General features: G+C 42.3%; 1 long non-coding RNA gene across 1 annotated transcript in view; it reads right to left on the bottom strand.

Annotated features, from left to right (window-relative positions):
• LOC138296553 (uncharacterized) overlaps positions 1–18,900 on the bottom strand; it is a 53,787-nt gene extending 34,887 nt beyond the window's left edge. The window contains exon 1 of the long non-coding RNA XR_011203857.1: positions 18,681–18,900. This is a non-coding gene — a long non-coding RNA (uncharacterized lncRNA). The remainder of the gene's footprint in view (positions 1–18,680) is intronic.
• Between the last annotated feature and the right edge of the window lie 2,478 nt (positions 18,901–21,378).

The following is a 21,378-nucleotide window of genomic DNA, read 5'->3' as shown; positions in this document are numbered from 1 at the left end:
TCTTCTCCTTCGTCTCTGACTGGAGTGACCAAGCTGTCCTCAACGGGCTCTCCTTCTGTCTCAGTTCCCCTTCGATCACTCTCCGGCCCTGAAACTTCCTTCTCTGTTGTTGGTACTCAACTTCCTCATCAGTTGGACACATCACCTTTTTCGTGTGACTGGCATGGATCCAGTTCGGAATTCCTGCACACTTCACAGCAGTAGTAGCCGTTAATATCACTTGATATGTTCCCTTCCAACGTGGCTCCAAACACGACTTCCTTACGTGTTTCTTGATGACAAGCCAGTCACCAGCTTTTAGGTTGAGTCCTGGATCATTCATCGGTGGCAGGGTGGTAGCTTCCACCTGATGAGAAAAAGAGCAGACCACGGCAGCCAGACCCTTGCAGTAGTCCAACACCATATCATCCGTGATATTCACAAGAGCATTCGCAGGCACTGCGGGCAGTCTCATAGCTCAGCCCATGAGAATCTCATGAGGGGACAGTCCTGTTTTCTTGTTAGGTGTATTACTCATTGACATTAGCACCAAAGGCAACGCATCGGGCCATTTCAAATTCGTGGCTGCACACATTTTCGCCATTCTCGACTTCAGGGTACCATTCATCTGCTCCACTAGTCCTGATGCTTCAGGGCGGTAACTACAATGCAACTTCTGCTCAATATTCAAGGCTGCAGACAATAGCTTAACCACCTCGTTGTTGAAGTGACTTCTCCTATCTGATTCTAAAGAGATCGGAAACCCGAAACGTGGTATCAATTCTCTAAGCAGCAGCTTCGCTATTGTGAGGCTGTCATTCCTGCTTGTAGGGTATGCTTCAATCCAGTGACTAAAGATACACACAATCACCAACACATATCTCAAACCTCAACACACGGGCATCTCAATAAAGTCCAATTGCATTCTGCTAAATGGACCTCCAGCTCTCCCAATGTTGCTCAAATTCACCACTGGCCCTTTCCCCGCATTCATCTGTTGACAGATGAAAGACCTATGACAAATAACTTCTGCAGCTTGTCTGAACTTCGGGTTAAACCAGTCAATTTTGAACAACCTGATCATGGCATCCCTCCCAATATGTGCTTGACCATGGTAAAACCTTGGAAATTGTGACAGGAGACTATTTGGCAAGACCATTTTCCCTTCATCTGAGAGCCGTAAGTCATCTGGCCTTAGTACGCATTGAATCCTAACCCAAGAATGCTTCTCATCTTTGCTGGCACGTCCCTGCAACAATCTCAACTCTTCCAACGTGTCAATTACCCTTAATGCGTAACCTGTGCATGTCCCATTTTCTGTTTCAGGTAACAATTCCCACTGATCCTTAAACGATATACAGTTCAATGCGCAAAACCTTGCGACTAGATCCGCATATCCATTTCCCATGGAGACAAAATCTTGTGATTTCACATGACCGCGGCAATTTCATGAGGCAACTGAATCGCGTGCAACAACTCCTTAATTCTTTCACCATTTTTCACTGGAGAACCAGAAGAGGTCAAGAAACCCCTCTGCGACCATAATTGGCCAAAATCATGGACAATTCCGAATCAGTATCGGCTATCAGTATAGATAGTCACTCTCAGCTGGGCAGCGGCATGGCAAGCTCTAGTAAGAGCAACCAATTCAGCTACTTGAGTAGAATATACTCTTTCAAGCCAAGACGCTTCCAGGATACCAGAAATCGTACATACAACATATCTGGCTCTCAGCACTCCCACTAAGTCTCTCAAACATGACAAAGATAATTTGGTCATTTTCTTCCAATTGGGTATCATTAATATCAGGCCTCGGTTTGGTGCACATTTCTGTTACCTCAAGACAATCATGTTCTACATCTTCGGCATTTTCAACCTCTGTGTTTTCATTTGGAAGCAAAGTTGCCGGGTTCAACACTGAACATCTTTTTAACGTTACATTTGGTGACTCCAATATAATCGTTTCATATTTGGTCAGTCTTGCATTTGTCATGTGCTGCGTTTTAGTATGGGTCAACAGGATTTCAACTGAGTGAGGGACCATGACTGTTAAAGGATGTCCCATCACTATGCCTTCACACTGTGTGAGGCTTTGTCCAACTGCTGCTACTGCACGCAGACAACCCGGTAAGGATGCTGCTACTGGGTCCAAAGGAGCTGAAAAATATGCTACTGGTCAGTTTACACCTCCATGGACCTGTGTCAGGACAGACAAAGAACATGCATCATGTTCATGACAAAACAGAACAAAAGGCTTCGTGTAATCAGGCATACCTAAAGCTGGAGCCCTGCACATGCTCTCTCTTAATTCAGTAAACGCTTTCATTTCCTTCTCTTTCAACACTATGACATCTGGCCCTTCCTTGACTGTCAGTCTCACCAATGGCTTGGAGATGACTGAGAAATTCGGGATCCACTGACGACAGTAACCCACCATTCCTAGAAACATCCTAACATCTCTCCGTGTTGTTGGGGGATTCATCTGTAATAGTGCAGTTACTCTTTCTCTGGATAACTTCCTCGACCCTTTCTCAATTAAATGACCCAAGTACTTCACCTCTTTCTGGCAATATTGCAATTTCTTCGGGGACACCTTGACGCTAAACTGCGCTAACGCAGTTTAGCGTCAAAAAAGTTTGCGCCGGCTAACGTCATTCTGAAGCACCATGCGGGCGCCGTATTTATTGAATGGCGTTAGCCGGCGCAAGCAGACCAGCGCTGCCTGGTGTGCGTGGAAAAAAACCACGTACACCAGGCAGCGCCGGCGTTGGGAAAAGTGGCGCTAGGGCGTCTTAAAAATGGTGCAAGTCAGGTTGACGCAAAAAATTGCCTCCACCCGATTTGCGCCATTTTTAACGACGCCCAGACGCCATTTACATGACTCCTGTCTTAGTAAAGACAGGAGTCATGCCCCCTTGCCCAATGGCCATGCCCAGGGGACTTATGTCCCCTGGGCATGGTCATTGGGCATAGTGGCATGTAGGGGGGCACAAATAAGGCCCCCCTATGCCACCCAAAAAAAAAAAAAAAAAGAAATGTATACTTACCTGAACATACCCGAATGTCCCTGGGATGGGTCCCTCCATCCTTGGGTGTCCTCCTGGGGTGGGCAAGGGTGGCAGGGGGGGTCCCTGGGGGCAGGGGAGGGCACCTGTGGGCTCATTTTGAGCCCACAGGCCCCTTAACGCCTACCCTGACTCAGGCGTTAAAAAGTGGCGCAAATGCGGGGTTTTTTGACCCGACCACTCCCGGGCGTGATTTTTGCCCGGGAGTATAAATACGACGCATTTGCGTCGCCGTCATTTTTTTAGACGGGAACGCCTTCCTTGCATCTCATTAACGCAAGGAAGGCGTTCACGCAAAAAAATGACGCTATTTGCCCATACTTTGGCGCTAGACGCGTCTAACGCCAAAGTATAAATATGGCGTTAGTTTTGCGCCAAATTTGCGTCGAAAAAAACGACGCACGTTCAGCGCAAACGGAGTATAAATATGCCCCCTTGTGTCCATTCTTTCCCAGGTAATTCAGTAAGGCAATCGAATCATACTTGCAGTCATCCCTTTTTTTGGAAACAATCAACAGATCATCGATGTACTGCACTAGAGTCGATTGAAAAGGCAATTCCATTGACTCCAAGTCCTTCTTCAGTATTTGGTTGAATATGGAAGGTGATTCTGAAAACCCTTGAGGAATTCGACACCAACTGTAGACCTTGTCCAGGAATTTAAAACTGAAGAGAAATTGACTGTCCTCATGAAGAGTCACAGAAAAGAACGCTTGGGACAGATCAATTACTGTGAACCACTCTGCATCACATAGAACCTCGACATAATCACAGCTGAATTTGGCACCACTCGGCAGCATTTCACCACTATGTTATTGATCTTTCTCAAATCTTGGACAATTCGAACCTTCCCACAAGGCTTTCTCAGTCCCATTATTGGTGAATTACATGGACTGCTCATCACTTCTCTCAAGACTCCTTGTCTCACAGTCGGCAATTAATTGCGCCACCCTTATAAGGATATCTTGCGCCATATGGTACTGCGGTACCTGGGGGAACACAGCATTAGGGTTTACATTGACTGTAACTGGTTCTACTCCTCTTATCAGTCCTACTTCTTTCCCTGTCAAGTCCCACACCTTCTCTTGGACTTTTCCTTGCAAGTCTGCCGGGAGATCAGCCACTGTGAACATCGTGAAGAAGTTAATCAGAGGATATTCCTCATCTGTGGTCTCCGTTTCAGGCTCTGAAACCTGCTCCTCTTCCCCTTCATCATCACTGTTTGTCTGGGCCTCAATTCCCTCATTGGAACAGGTGATTGAACACCTTGTCTTGCACAATAAGTCTCTCCCCAGTAGGGACACAGGACTTGAATCGCAAACCACAAATCGGTGCAACCCCTGAAAAGTGCCAAGCTGAACCTGAACCAGATCGTGTGATCGGGTTTGTCAGGAGTTGGTTTGCCACTCCTACTACCTTGACTGTACGTCCCGAAAGGGGCAGTTTTGGAACCTCTGCACTTCTGACTGTAGAGCATGTAGCTCCTGTGTCAACCAGGAATGAAACCTTGTGACCCATTACCTTCCCCTGTACATAGGGCCCTTTCTGATCTACCTCTAAGGACGATGCAAGCCTACTATCGCTATCTGAACTCTCATCCGACCATTCATCGTTTCTTCCATTCTCACCACGCAATGGGAACTGTGTTATTTTGACTCATTCTTTGACCTGCGACCTGTTGAGGAAGCATCACCTGTTGCTGTTCCATTGGCGTTAAAGGCACTTGCATTTGCTGTCTAGGTACCATGGGAACCTGCTGCTGCATTTGTTGCATCTGCATCATCTGTATACGTGGCATCTGCACCTGCTGCATGGATTGAAAACCCTGCATCTGATTCATGTTGTTCTGAAAGTTCGGATTAGGACCTCTCAGCCTCGGTCCTTTCACATTTTGGAATGCACTGACATCATTACTTTGTTGAACAACACCCTCCTGCACCATCATCGGGCACTCCCGCTTCCAGTGTCCAACGACCCTGCAAGCATGACAAGGTAACATCTTCTTCATTCCCTGTACATCGTTTTAAACAACTACAGTGTTCAAATCCGGACTTCGGTTCACAAACCCTCCTCGACCTCTGCCTCTCACTTGTGCCTGAAACATCCCGTTTCCGTGCGGCTGTTGCACCATTTGTTGTAAACAACCTCCCTGCATTCCTGACTGTGCTGCCTTAATTTGGCATCACCATCGCTTTCTCCTTCAACTTCCTCTGCTTTGACTCAATCTTGTCACTACAGTACTTCACATACTGCAACACCTCGTCGATCGGCTTCGCTTGCCAACAAATCAAGTGACTCTTAATCATCTGGCTAATCTCAGGCCTCAACCCTTCAACAAACCTAAACACAAGGTGGTTCATGTCCTTCGCCTCAACAACCTCTGTACCACTGTATGGATTGAACACCTTCAAAAACCTCTCATAATAGGCATGTATGGACTCTTTAGCTTCCTGAGCCGTCCGATCAATCTTTTGCCAGTCAATATTCTTCGGCGAAAGTCTCTGTTTCAAGACTTTAATCACCTTATAGTAGTACTTTATCACCTCAGGAGACGGTGCTCCTGTGATCCTGTCCCTTGCCGGTTCCTCGGTCGACCAATCCACACCCCTCTTGCACTCAACCCACAGATCAGCTGGAACTATGATCTCAAAGAGAGTATTGAGGTCTTCCCAGAGACATTTTGCAAGTTTCACAAACCTGTCTGTCTGCTGATACCACTCTATTGGCTTCTGCCTCAGCCTGGGAAAGTCACTCGTAAAGGACAGAATATCACCTCTAGTCCACCGCACATGGACAAGAACCCCTCTAGCTGTCTCTCTCAGTGGTAACATCTTTACCTTACCGGCATCCGGTAACGTCTTTGCTGGCTACTCTAAGCAGTCACTTTTCCTCTTGTCTCCTTTCTTCGCCCATCTACCTTCCCACTTTTCTAAGGCTCCCCAAACTTGTGCGCTTTGCAGTATTACCTTGAGGTGTGTCTTCATCCAGTAGACCTCATGTGCTCAAAATCTTTAGGCTCAAAGTCTAACCTGTAACTCCTCTTTAGATGTTTGGTATTTTCTAAGTCTGTTCCATATTTATCTGCCAAATTTGCCAACCTCTGGTGCACTCTGCTCACTTCTTTAGTTATCTTTGGAAACAGGTATCTCAACTCTGCTTCTGTGTATGATTCTAACCTGTTCACTCCCATGCTCCCTTCAACAAGTTCATTTGCCTCCATGCCCAACCTCACAAAATTCAGGTACTCTTCTCCTTCCGTTCTCCCTGCTACTGCAGTAGTAGACTGTGGTGAATTTAACTTATCTAACCAGTCATTCAGCTGTTGGGCTGTTAAGCCCTGTAGTGAGATATTCCCAGCCTGCGCTAAAGGTGTCTGTGGTATATTCACACTCGAGATCTGCGGAGTTAACAGTCTCAAATCTGTCTGTCTCATTCCTTCTGGAGGAGCCCCAATCGGACTGAAATCTAACAAAGACCTAGATCCTTCGAATGTCGGTTCCACTAGAGTCATCCCTTGAGAGCTCCCTACCAACCTTCCTCTTGTCATCTCTTGAGTCATTATCCCTTGGTCGCATACACTAGGTTTCGCCTGCACATACAATGGTACTGGTGGACCAACTGTAATGGGCAAAGATATGGCGTCTGCCTGCTTCCCAAAACCTGTGGAGTATTAACTCCCACATTCTGGTTCATTACTGGTGCCATAGTTGACTGCGGTCCTGTGACCGAAGTACAATTCGGAATCATCTGTTGCTGTACCTGGGGCAGTAAAGGTGGAGCGGGATCAGTCTGAATCAACTTTGGTCTCGAGTACGACGGCTCTGTCCACACCATCAGATTCGTGGTAGTCTGTAAGATTGGGACATCAGGGTAAAGCCTCTGAACCTGTGGTGGCTGCAGCTGAGATTGCATACCTGGAGCAGTGGACACGCTAAAACCACTCTGCACTGGAACTGGTGTTGAGACAGGACTAACCTGTATCGGATTCGTTGTCACCTTCTCTTGGGTTGAACCTGCAGGACATGTACTAGTGTCTGGTCTATTGTCATCTATTGCATATGGTGGCGGTCCGTCATTCAGTAACTGATTAAGGAACTCATCATAGTCTGAGTCATCTACCTCTGACCAGGGCTTCCTAGCCTCTTTGTCTTTAGAAGGACTTTTGTCAGTCTTACAAGTGGCTTTCCCCCCCTTGTCTTCGCCTTCTTGAGCTATGGCTGGAAACAGCCTGACCCCGTCTATTGTTTCCCTCCTCCAAACTCTCTGTGCACTATCCCACCTAACCTTCGCTTGTGTCTTTTCTGCCTTTCTCATCCACCTCTCAAATTTCTGTTGCTGTTGTCATATTGCCATCAGTTCCCAAATTGCTAACACCTCAAACTGTGCTGGCCTCGGAGGTAGCTTTAGCTCATTTAGCAACCTTTGCAAATTTTCCAAAATCCTTATATTGAACGTTCCGTGGTCGCTTTGCACCATTGCTTTAGCCATAAACATGGCGTGACCCCCTTTCCCTCCATTACAGCATAAGCCAGTGTATCGTCCGGTGGTGTAACCTCCCCTACACTCGCAGTAATATATATGTCTCCCCTCAAAGTGCTCTTTAAAGCCTTTAAAATTTTCATTTTTGCATCTTTTATTTTGTTCACAATCGAATCAGGAAGTGACTTCAATTCCCAGAACTCCCTTCGCCTAACAACCAATTGCCTCTCACGGACGGCTGCCAAACTGTGCGCGACCCTTCTCACTAACCGACCTATCCCAGCGCGGCTCCAATGACGTCACACTCATACGCACTGCGGCTGACAAAGTCTTGCGGCTTGTCTTCCCACTCTCAATTCGCACAAAACTAATGCAATATATTGCGAGCACCAACAAAACTCAAATTTGCCGGTTTACTACAGGAAAGGGTAACACAATCACTTCAGAACTTTACAGAGATTTTTCTATAGCCTCGGCTGCTACTCTCTCCTTCTCAGATCCCGCACTCGCAAGCAAAATTTGACCCGCAAATTTTACTCTCGACTTGTCAATGGGTTGTTCTAGTGCACTTTAGAGCTCAACAAATCTCCATTGAAGTTTTCATTCACTCACTTTGACTCATACTCGACTCGTCGATTTCACCATCGACCTATTAAACTGTACAAATTACAATATAAACCAAGTGTCTCATACACTTATCAATATACTCTGGAATTTTAGACCACGCACGGTCCATACATCATAAACAACCATGTGGACAATTTTTAAGCACAAAGCACCACACTCACATGAAGTTCGCCGACTTCCCTACTCTCATACTGCGGAGTACGCACACTCCTACTAAAACATCTTCATCTGGCCTAAAATTCTCACAAACCTCACAATTCACCTGCGGTATGCATAAGCTGTGCAAGCGCAAAACCTACTTCATTCACACTATCACTAGAGCGCCGAGAACATACTCAAACTCCCTTCAGCAAACTCAGAGATTCCGGGAAAGTCATTCGGGACTTAGGGGCACATAATTTCTCCTATTTGCATAATTGAAAAAGGAACAATTTTCCCAAAACCAAATTTTCTGATACACCTTGCTTACTTCCAAACTACCCTCATCAATTTCTACCAGACCTTTTGAACCATCAATTCTATCAAACAGTTGTCCCTTGTCCTAGGGCACCCAAGGGCCAAACCGTCCGCACTGCTGCCAAGACTGTTATCAACCGTAATCTTCCGTACTGGGGCTCCAAAGAGCCAAACCGTCCTCTGCTACCAGAAACTGATAGCGCGTCAGAGCCTTGATAAGTAAACTTACAAGGAGACATGCCTAGGTTGATGAACCTATTGAACCACGTTCGGGAACTTCCCGGTACGAGATGTCTTTTGGCATCACAAATCAATAGATCAATATCTCAACAACAATCCCAATAACTAATCATCAAGCTAATCAATAACCTTTAATGTGAGTCAAAGTGAACACACCATGACCTATCAGTCATGAATAACCACACCAACTTAGTTAAGTGTTAGGATATTTATTTCCCTATTAGTTACAATCTAAAATCATTTCTGTTAATCTTATTAGCAATTCATCTCATTAGTAACCCTTCAGATTTGCAATTAGAAACTCAATTAATCAATGCATAGAGAATATTCATTCAGTATTAACACGTCATTAATAAGAAGCAACTTAGCAAAGTCTCAGTAGTGCATGATTCAACAAAGCAAGAACTCAGTCATTTGTCTTTTTGTGTCAGATATTAGGGAACACCTTAACTAACCTTGAATTAGCATCAGCATGTTGGGCTTCATGCAAAACAATTTGGCAAACACAATTTTGAAAAACATCTAACTATGGCCTCTATCAAAAGAGCAGTTGGTACCTAGAAAGAAAAGGCAAACAGACAATTACAATTTTTCATCAGATAGTTACCCATCCAACGAATCAGCAAACAGCGTCAGTCTTCGTCCTCAGTACATCAGTCGTTTTCATCATCAGCAAAGCTAGGAAAGGGCAATGTCTCAGTATGGCATAGCTAAGGAACGAGAACTTCCCTCATATGGAGGAGAAGTAAGGATCAGGTAAGGAATAAGTAAAGGATGGTTTAGAGTATCAGGACAAACAAACGGCACAGTCTCAAAGGAAATGGCCTAAATGGCTCAGTAGAACGGCAAGAATGGCTTGGAGTGGAATGTCCGATTTCTCCTCAGATCATGCGGTTAAATCAATACTGCCTAATTTACTCCTAATTCCTCATTGGATGATAATTGGTGCATCGTTATCTCTGTACAATAATTCTTCACGCACTTCACTAGAATTTTCCACAAACCACAGTTCTCATGTCGTTGATTGGCCCATGTTATTGACATCTTCATCGGTTGGAATGTCAGGTAAGAAAAGTTACACTTTACGCTCCAGTCAGTAGCTCTATTGTTTTCTCCTACTCCAGGCAGCCTTGCACCTGTTACGAATTACACTGTTGCGTTCAGCAAGAATGTCTCCTTGAGCAAGTCTGGTCCCATGAGAAAGAATTTACTACGGCTACACACATCTAGCTTCTGGAAAAGTACAGTTTTGTGTCCTTCAGGAAAACAGCACATTGCATGTTAGAAAAACACAGTTTAATATGAGACCAGGCCAGACCCTCGCTAAGCTAAGGCCTAATGCTTAAGGAGCAAACTCCTAATACATGACTCTAGTTATGATATGCTAATATAAATTCAAAACATTAGTACATAATTAATTCAGCATTAATAACTTTCATTTAGTCTTCGTATACATTGGAAGCCACTCCCCGTGGGCACATTTCAAACGTGTGCATTATGTTCTACGTTAACACATTTTCTATGCAGCTTCATTACAGAATATATTGCAAACTTTTCATATAATATTGCTTTCAAAAGACACACTCCAACACTACCGTTGTTGATAGTGAGTAGTACGTATTGCTTCAAGCTGCATCACAAATCCCAGCATCATCTGCCACCACTCTACCAGATTCAACTCTTATCTCTCTGAACCAGGGGTCTTCAAACTGGGGGGCATCCATCCTTATGGGGGGCTCAAATGATCCCTGTGAGGGTGCCAGATTCTGGCCAGGATAAGCATTATGCTGATAACAGGACTTTGTTTTAAGCTGAACAAATGAGCAGTAGTAAACTGCTCTGTAAAGGGCCATCACTAACATGTTTTGTCATTTTATGCACGCTAGGAGTAAGTGTCAAGAAGGAAGGGACTTCAAATACTTGTCAAAACCCCCACCTTCACTTCTAATAATCACACTGTGAATAGTTTTACATGTTAGTAAGGCCTGCCTGACCAGAATAGTATGTTTGGCATCATGTATTTGACTGCATTTCTAAAACAGTAAAAGAACTTAAATGCAATGTCATCAATCCTATGTTCCTAAATCAGGAGGCAAGTGCCACCAGGATAAAATATACTAAAATCTCAAAAACCTGCCATGAGCCCAGCAGCGGCTCCTCCGGTTCTAAGACCGTATGACCTGATACCGAATGTGGATGTTTGCAGGCTAAATCAATAAAGAAATATTCATGTAGGTGTTTGGTTCTACTTGTCCTTTTGCAGTACCCAATAACATTCTGATCTACAATGTACAATTTCTAGTGAAAATATAGCCATTATTTCATGGCAAAATGTGCACCAAAATACTTTCATGCAAATACTTGAATGTATTTAATATACATTTCTGTAAATTCTTACGTTCTGTATGTATCAAATATGTGGGAGTCAAATAGTTACAATGTAACAGATAGAAACTATAACATGTGCAAAACATATTATCCTAATTGTGTATTTCATTTCTGATCATACTACACATACTGTCACAAATTATCCAGCGTTTTCCCTACATAGCTTCCCCTAACACATCTTGACAGAAGGCGAACCAGTGTTATTTTGACTTAGTAAAAAAGGTTTCCGTAAGTAGGCATAGTTTGTCAATATATTCACCTATTGACAAAAAAAAATTCTGAGGAGGTTTTAATGCAAAGTTTACTTGTTTATATGAAATATAAATGGGATGGATACAGCACCGTCGGCAGTACATTATAAGGAAAATGCAAGTCACGGAGATGTTTCGTGACCATATAGAAAAAATAGGCCTTTATAAGGTCATGGCGTTCAGAGGCAACATGCAATATCCTTTTTACATACAAAAGAAGGTATTTATTCCTTATAATACAAGTTCACACCAGAACTAAAAAGTCTAACTCCCTGCCCTCCTACACTTGAACGGCCTGCTTGAAGTATATAGAATAAATTAATACATTAATATGCATCTAGTAATTTTTAGCAAGCATATATATGCAGTGTTGGCACTCCACAACCAATTAATTAATGAGGGTTGGAAAGCAGGAAAGAGAGAATCCTGAACTTTAATGCTCAATTAAACCATTAAGAAAATCTGCACAACAGGGCTTTTCCATATCTCAGTAATTTTAGATTTATTAAAATAATAACATCATTACTAAAAACAAAGGTCACTAGAGTCATGGGAATTAGCATAAAACCAAATCATATTATTGCAATCTACTACTTGCCTTTAAGAAATTAAGTAGCCACAGCACATTTAGTAATTCAAACAAACTAAAGTAAATAGGCCTAAATGCAAAAAAGACCATGAGCATCTAGCAAGAAGAACAATCTAGCAATAGAATTGGCTCTTCCCCAAACAGCAAGTCTTTCCTAACGTTATAACACTGAAAACACACATATCATGTAGCGAGGCATTAAAACTATTACATGCACAGCCAAAATCACATTTTCATTGCAAAATAACATTCCCTTGCACATTATTCTCACTGGCTGCTAAATATATGATTTGTTGGACAAAAGAAATGGTATGTTTTATTAATACAAAAACGCAAGAAAACAAACAATTGTTAAAGCACATTTATAACAACTGAGGTTTAGCTCATAGCCTTGCAGTGTTGCAACACAAGTTCATCCCTACACAAGGAATCTAGAGATAAGGTATATTTGCACACAAGGACAGAGACCATGGTTTGAGCCTGAATTTGCAATTACATCCTTCTTTCTTGGAGACCTGAACTTCCACCTGGAAGGCCTCACCAACCCCAACTCTAAAGCATTCATCGAACACCTTGGAAACCTAGGCCACGCCCAAAGAGTAGTAGGACTTATCCACATTGCCAGACACCTCCTGGACCCTATTTCCACCGCCTTTGACAACATCCAAGTCCACGAGCCAGTCTCTTGGACAGACCACACCCTTAGCATGTCTAACATCCCATCAAGGTCCAATGCATGTGCACCACCTCCTAACCAGCCCACTGAAACTGAAACAGCATCGCTTACAAGGACTGGAACACCACTCTCAACACTCACCGACCTGACCACAGCAACAGTGTCCTCACATCCATGAAATATTTCAACAATTGGATCACCTTCTGCATGAATCCCTGGCCTCCCTCAAACACTGCAATACAACAAGCTACAGATACCAGGACAGTTGGTATATGGAGAAACTCAGATTGATGAAATTCCACTGCAAACAACTATAATGAAAATGGAGAATGAGCTAGGACAGCGCAGACAGGAGCATGTTCAAATGTGCCCTGCGATGCCACCACCAAATGTTTTAGACTACCAAATGTGTCACTCTAGCAGACTGCATTGGCAAAAGCACCAATAGAAGCAAAGAAAACTTTGCTTTTGTGAAAAGTTTTACCTCATCAGTGGACACCTCCAACTCATTGACCCCCTCACAGGACCTATGCAACATCTCTCTTAATTCTTCAGCAACAAAATCACCACCATTTACAGCAACTTCAATCTGCAATCAGACATGATAGATCATTATAAATGCATCCCAATCTTATTCATAGAACAAATGCTAACTACATGGCCCGTGATCACCCTAGAAAACTGTCACCACCATGTATTCCATCCACAGATGGGCCCTTCGATCCACTGTCCCCACCATGCCTACTCAAGAGGATTGCAACCCAGCATTGCCATGCTCACACCCATCTTGAATGCCTAGACCTCTTCCATAATCTTCCCAGATGCTTGAAAATATGCAACTGTCCTCACATTGCTGAAAAAAACGTTCCATGTACCCTTCAAAGCTTGCCAACTACAGACTGATCTTCCTGCTACCAATCATGACCAAGGTCTTAGAGAACACCATCAACAGATGCCTCACTGGATAACTCAACAAGCACCAAATCCTTGACATCCCTCAGTTTGGTTTCAGACCTAACCACTGCACAGAAACAGCCCTCATCGCTGCCATGGATGACAACCCTATGACTCTGGATGGAGGAGACATGGTGATCCTCATTCTCCAGGACCTCTCAACAACATTTGACACAGTCTCCCATCCCTCCTCATTCAAACACCCACATGACATTGAAATCCTAGTAAATGCACACTGAAGGATCTGCTCTTTTCTGATTGGAGGGGCTTAGTCAGTCAGCTTGGCATGCTACTCCTCAGAAACCTGCAACCACATCTGAGGAGTTCTACGAGAATTCTCCCTGAGCCCGACCTTCTTCAGCACATACATGATACCTCTAGCCAGCATCATCGGCATCAACATCCTCTCCTACGCCACTGACAGGGAACTCTTTAGCTCCGTCATGGATGAGGCGCCCAGTCCCCAGATGAAATGTAATGCTTTCATCACTGAAAACCATCATAAACGCTCTAGTCATAAGGAAACAGGACCACAGGAACACCCTCTATGCCGGGATCAACAAAAAAACTCACAAGAAGGTTGCAGACCTTTCAGACCTTTCAGAACTCAGCAGCCAGACTTACTCTCAACCTCCCTCGCTACACTCACATCACACCATACCTGAAGGAACTACACTGGTGCTCCATACTCAAACAAGTTCAATTCAAACTCTTCACCAACACTTTCAAGGCACTACATAATACTGGCCAGGCAGACATCAACAATCGCATCTGCTTTCACACATCTTCCAGACACTTCTGTTTGTCTGCCCTTCTACTTGCACACATCGCAGAAGGCCCAAGTGCCATAGCTATATGTATCCCAATGTCCCAAGTGAGGAGGTTACCCACATCTTCACTTTCAAATCAGTCATTCCAGTCAGCCTTTGTTCTGCCCCCAAATTCCTCACAAAGATGGTGGTAACATTAGTAGCCGTTCTCAGTCTTCATGGATGTCATGTTTATGTGTACCTCAACATTTGGCTTCTACATGCCCCCTCTAAGTGCTGGAAGTCAACTGGGGTTCCTACTGAATTCTAATAAGTGTCCATTCTTCCTATCCCTGGACTTAGTGTTCATAATGGCCGGATTCAGAATAGGTATAGACATGTTTTTTCTTCCAGAAACCAAAGCATTAACGATTCACATACTGGTATCATCTCTTTTTCGTCTGCCCCAGGTACTAGCTTAAGAATGGTTGTGTATTAATTGACACATGGAATTGTGTGTTTACAGTGCCATGGGCTTCTCTACATTTACACCTACTTCCCTTCCACCTTCACACTCACTAGGTCACAGCCAACCAGGAGTTTGAGGCATTAGTCTGAATTTCATCCCAAGTATAGCAAGCACTTTGATTGAAAACAATTCCAGGAAACGTATCAAAGGGTCTTGTTCTTCAAGAGATTAATCCAGTGATAGTAACAGCAGTAGCAAGCTCTCTGGGCTGTAGAGCTACTTAGGAGGAGCTGTCTGCACACGGTCAGTGGGCTTTAGTATAGAGTCAACATCCTCCGATTGGTGAGAATTGATTTAAGAGTACAGAACTCTAAAACCTCTTTGTGGACTTGTTCGACTTAATCAATATCTCTGTGGTTGATAGAAGTACAATTGTTGTCTTGGGCAGAACATCATCATCTATTTTTGAAAGCCATGGTAATCAAAGGGGCATAGAATATCAGGGTAGACAACCTGGTCACAGCATTTCTAGCCTCCCAGCCTACCTCCCTGTCACCTCTGTCTTTCCAGGTCATCTGGAAAAAAAGGTTCAGTGCACTGTTCTGGACCTATTTGCATCCCAGACAAATATTCAAAATCAGGTGGCCCCAGAAACTTCATTAAGCATTTTCCCCTTACCACTGATTCCAAAATTATTGGCATGACTCTGGGAAGAAGATCGGGGAATGATTTTGGTAGTTTCCTTTTGACCTCAGAGACCTTGGATCACTCTTTTCGGGCCATTGATGATTCGTCCACTCTGGTTTCTTCCTTTGCAGCCACCTTCTGTCTGATACATAGGCAAACCTCTTCCCACAAAGCTGTCTCTTTCCGTTTGGAAATTGAGAGCTGTGTGCCTCCAAACACAAGTTTGTCCTTTTCCATTTAACACTCTCTTTAACTTCCTAATTTAAAGGCCTATTGTTCAAAACTGGTGTATTTCAAAATATACCTCCTCGCTATATTCTGGTTTTCCCTTCTTCGTCCGGGTGTTCCTTTGGGGTGTATTTTGTGTGAACCACTTTATTTCTACATTGGGAGCTCAATGAACCAAAATCACAGCTGTCAATGAACCTTGAGGTGGTTTGAGGGTTGCAAAAATTTCGGCAGCAAGACCTCTTGCAAGTTTCTCTCTCCTGTACTGTGATTCGTCCTCAAATTCCTCAATGAGAATATTCCTCTATTCATAAAGGCTCTTCAGTTCTATCCATTTGAACCTAAATGTTGATAGACAGTAGATGTTCAACCACAAAGATAACGCTTTTAGTAGCATCGCTTTGGCACGCACACTTTGGGAGTTATGAGCATAGTTATGCAGAGCTCCTTTTTTTGTCAATCTTGAAGGATACAGGAATTCTGTGTCTTGGTCCTATTTTTCTATTAAAAGCCCCTACAGCTTTGTAGCGAGTTCAGGAGGTAATTCGTCTCTGATTTTTCCATCTCTGGCCTCTCCTGAAGAACAATTAGTCCATCCCTTAAGGGGGTGTGAAGAGAAGTCTGTTGGTTTCTATTGAAAGGTGCCATTATGTCAGGGTTCTGCAAAGTCGGTGTTGGAGAGACAGGTCCAAAACTGTAGATTTCTGAAACATCTTTTTTCTAAATGTAGATATGCTGAAAATCTGCCATGGACCCAGCTCTTCAGGACCGACTTTGCAGAACCCGGAGCCAGACAATTTGACCATCTTTTATGGTGCCCGTCGGCGCAGCCACTGCTGTCCAATGTTCTAAGGCTGCCTATTCTTGATTTCGGTTCGTGCAGCTTTCTTCAACTGCACTGCAGTGCCCACTACCTGCAGCCACTTTCACAAATTAATCACTTGCCATTGGAATCCTAAAATGTAATTAAACAGTTATTGCTCAGTAGTTTGTTAATTAAATTGACAATATACGAATTTCAGTTTGGAGTTGTCATAGCGACAGAGAGCCACTAGATGGCAATGCGATATCAAGCATAGAAAACATTGACACCACCCCATGTTACTACATTAATATTTAGTGAACTTCTCCTGAGACTTTCGATCGAGCTAAAAAAGCAAACTGAACTTTGGCAATTATGTGCTACACTGTTAAAAAATAGTGAATACCCGGTTGCTGTTGGAAAGATAACAACCGCTCTAATGCGCTGTTCCTGTGCTACAGCAGGCACAGCAAAATGAAGGCCTTCAACATATAAAACATGTTTCGCTGCAAGATGTTTCCTAAATTAGCCGTGTTCTGGTGCATTGCTACCTCGCCAGTTCTCGTTGCATTTACTGTCATTGTATACCAAGATAGCTCATCATAGAGGCAAACACAGTTGCAAGACGCTCTGCATTAAATTCATACTGGTAGGGACACTGGCTTCAAGTTTTAGCTAAACACATGATTGCGAGAGAGCCGGCTAATTCCGAACGTAAACCCCTGTTTACCGATGGGTTGGATTACGATTTAGGGTGTATTTAACTCATCCGATGTTTATCCGATGTAAATATCTCAGTTGTCTAAAATTTCAGTAGATCAAACCTATCGAAATTTAGGGCATGATTACAAGTATAGATGCTGCATATCTCACCTGATAACTAACAATACCACGGGGTTCGTTGTTTATCCAGTAAATAGCACGAAAGTACAGTTTTGGGGGAATATCATGCGGATTTTGGTGTTTTAACGCACCAAAACTCTGCATGTTATATTTAATCACTGTATGGCTTTCCCCTGTTTAATTTCAGAAGATTTACCTGTCAACAGTTAAGGAGGGTTGAGGTATTTAACAGATAGGGTAATTATTGGGTGCGGTAAATACTTTCGAACCCATAATTCCAACCATTGGTTACGCACGAGTTTATGTATGGATCGGAATATTAAGAGCATCTTGTAATAAGGGCCTTAACAGGGGAAATTGTACGGTATTTACAATACCATGCAGATTTTGATTTGTTAAACACCATAATCTGCCTGTGGTTCCCCAAAATCTTGTGATTGATGTTATTACACACAATAAATACCGTACCCCTTGGTATCGTGCGATAAATTACATCTAAACTCGAAATCAGGCCCCAAGTCTTCCACTCAATGCATCCTGTTAATAGTTCGCCTTAGAGATACTACGAGAGACCTGCTTCTGCTGGTCACCTCCTTTTATTTTTTTTCTGCTTCTATTTCTGGGCAGAGAAATGCTGTTCAGAATACTAAGCCCCCCAGATGGATTGAGCAGGGTAGCAGAGCAGCGCTGATAGATTCCCAGCCTATATCGGCTCCAGATCGAGCAAAAACTGGCAGATTATTTTTCCTGTGAGGTGCAGTCTGGAATCCAGTGGGTGAAAGAGGCTTGGTCGTGCCCAACACCAGAGTTAAACTGGGCTGGAAAATAGGCCCGGGAGCAAAAAAAGTGTCTCTCATCAGCGAACCTGGTGGCTAAAATAGTGGCCCAAATTTACAAATGGATGCAAAGATTATGGAAATTCATCAGCAAACATCAGCCCACCAGACACTAAAACATGCCCACAAACAGCCAAAAAATCCACCCACACACTGGTCTATTAGGCCATGCTTTTGAGCACTGCCAGGTTGCTACTCTCACCAGATGAATAGTAAGAGCTGAGACCACTGAGGGACTTGGTACATGGTCAAAGAATTACAGCAGAAATGACCCATTCAGCAGCTGTGTGTTTTCACCGTTGCTGTGCAAAGAACATCAGTTCCTTTACTTTACAGGTATGTTGGGAAGTATTATTACTAACCTGATATATATCATTCTCGTTCCACTGTTGCCCTTGGGTCTACGCCCAAACAGCAGACTGGGAAGGGGTCGCAACTCTCTTAATTTTAAATCCAATTGTTTCCTGCCAAATCGGAAAAAACTCCCAGTCACTTCATGTCTTCAATTCAAAGTAGTTTAATCGGCAAAAACAAATCACCCAACACGTTTCTGGAGTCGCAGCTCCCTTGCTCACGAGTAATTTTAAGTCCATCCTTCAGTTTCTACTTATTCCCTTCACCACAACATCGCCAGTGAAAACGGACAAGGAAATTACCTATTTCGATGGCGACCATCTTAAAACATGCTTTTCGCTATTCAACAAACGTACTCCTTCACTTATCTCATCCTTCGTGATATTGCCTGCAACTAGTTGTATTCCTTACATAATTGATTTGAAATCATTCCCAATTATTATACATTTTAAATGATTTATAAAAAAATATTTTTTTAAAACGTATGCATATATTTTCTCAATGTTTGTAAATACCGTAAATGTTTGTTCATTATTCCATAAATGCAATTTTTTTATGCGTTTTTTTGCAAACAATCTTTTCGACATTACATTCATTATTGTACATTGAGTTCAAATTATATTATTAATCATTCCTCATTGCTTATAATAATCAATTCTCCAGTGGGCGAATACTAGATCTCATTATTGCAAGCATATCTCAAACACATATCATTGCTATTTTAGAATACACCCCATCTAATACTGAATTCATCCGGATCCAGTAATGCAGCAATGAAACACGATTAAATTACACTGTTCAATGAGTCTATCTTCAGATAGTTTCCATTGATACAGTAGCTCCTTTGCTTTTAAGTGGCCATCACATTGCTTCATATCTATAAAACACAAAATCACAAAATTAAAATTTACCACCTTACATTAAAAACACATAAGTACCAAAATCCCATTATAAATAATCAACTCCTCATTTGCGGATCTTACTGCCACATTACTACTTCCTCATGCAGACTCTCCAGACAGCATTATTTTTCATAACATCTAACTTATCAAATGTACCGCCAGTTCTTCATCCTTATTTAATCCCTCCGGTTCCTTAGTATTGCAATCAATAATTAAACGAGATTCCAATTTTCTTAACTCTAATACTCTATTGCCACCTCGTATATTCATCATAATTCTGTCCATTACCATAAACTGTAACTTATTCACATTATTCTCATGATGTTCTTTGAAATGCCTAGCTACCTGATATGACTTGTATTCATTTTTGATGGCTCTCATATGTTCCAGCACTCTTTTTTTAGCCGTATGTACGGTGCTCCTTATATCAAATTTATTACAGTATTACAGGGGCATTTCAAGACATAAACACAATAGTCTGAATTACAAGTTACATGTCTCCTGATCTTAAACGACTTTCTTGTTCCCGGAAAATTAATCACTTTACAATTGTTGCTGTATCTACAGGCTTTTGATAAGTTAGATGGTAGTAAATTTAAATTTTAATTTAATTTAACAGGGTAATTTAATCGTGTTTCATTTGCTGCATTAATGGATCTGGATGAATTCAGTATTAGATGGAGTGTATTCTAAAATAGCAATGATATATGTTTGAGATATGTTTGAAATAATGAGATCTAGTATTCGCCCACTGGTGAATTGTTTATTATAAGCAATGAGAAATGATGAATACTATAATTTGAACTCAATGTACAATAATGAATGTAATGTCCAAAAAATTGTTTGCAAAAAAAGCATAAAAAATTGCATTTATGGAATAATGAACAAACATTTATGGTATTTACAAACATGGAGAAAATATATGAATACGTTTTTCATAAATAATGTTTTATAACTCATTTAAAATATATAATAATTGGGAATGATTGCAAATCAATTATGTAAGGAATACAACTAGTTGCAGGCATTATCACGAAGGATGAAAGTAAGTGAAGGAGTACATTTGTTGAATAGCGAAAAGCATGTTTTGAGATGGCCACCATCGAAATAGGTAATGTCGCTGTCCGTTTTCACTGGTGATGTTTTGGTGAATGGAATATATAGAAACTGAAGGATGGACTTAAAATTACTCGTGAGCAAGGGAGCTGCCACTCTCAAAACGTGTTGGGTGATATGTTTTTGCAGATGAAACACTTTGAATTGAAGACATGAAGTGACTGGGAGTTTTATTTTTCCGATTTGGGAGGAAACATTTGGATTTTATATATATATATATATATATATACCTATCACCTTTGCTGGGGTGTTGATTAACCTAATCTGATACTCTCATGCAAAAAATTCAAATGGTCTCATATAAGTATGTATGCATTGAACCATGAAACCTCATTTTAAAATCAATTACGCCCATAGTGGGTTAACTCTACTATGTAGCACCAGACAAGTTTCACAAAGCAGCAGATCAAGAATTGCATTCCTCTGAAATTATTACTGATTACTTATTTGCACTATCCCATGCCAAATGAAAATAACCATATCCAATATGAAATCATATGTAGACCACCTGATGCCAAATAGGAAAGTTCCTGACCCTTTCTCGAATGTTACCATAAAATTACAGAATGTGCAAAGGGGAAGGACATAGTTGCGCTACTTAAAACTACCCTCAGTGAATTGTTGTCATGACTTTCATTAAAATGTCTTGCTACTGGATACGTGGTATATATGTTGTAGCAAAGCCCTC

The sequence above is a fragment of the Pleurodeles waltl genome, chromosome 5 (genome assembly GCF_031143425.1).
Source record: "Pleurodeles waltl isolate 20211129_DDA chromosome 5, aPleWal1.hap1.20221129, whole genome shotgun sequence".
In the NCBI taxonomy this organism is placed as follows: Eukaryota; Metazoa; Chordata; class Amphibia; order Caudata; family Salamandridae; genus Pleurodeles; species Pleurodeles waltl.
This window is presented reverse-complemented; position numbering and strand designations above follow the sequence as displayed.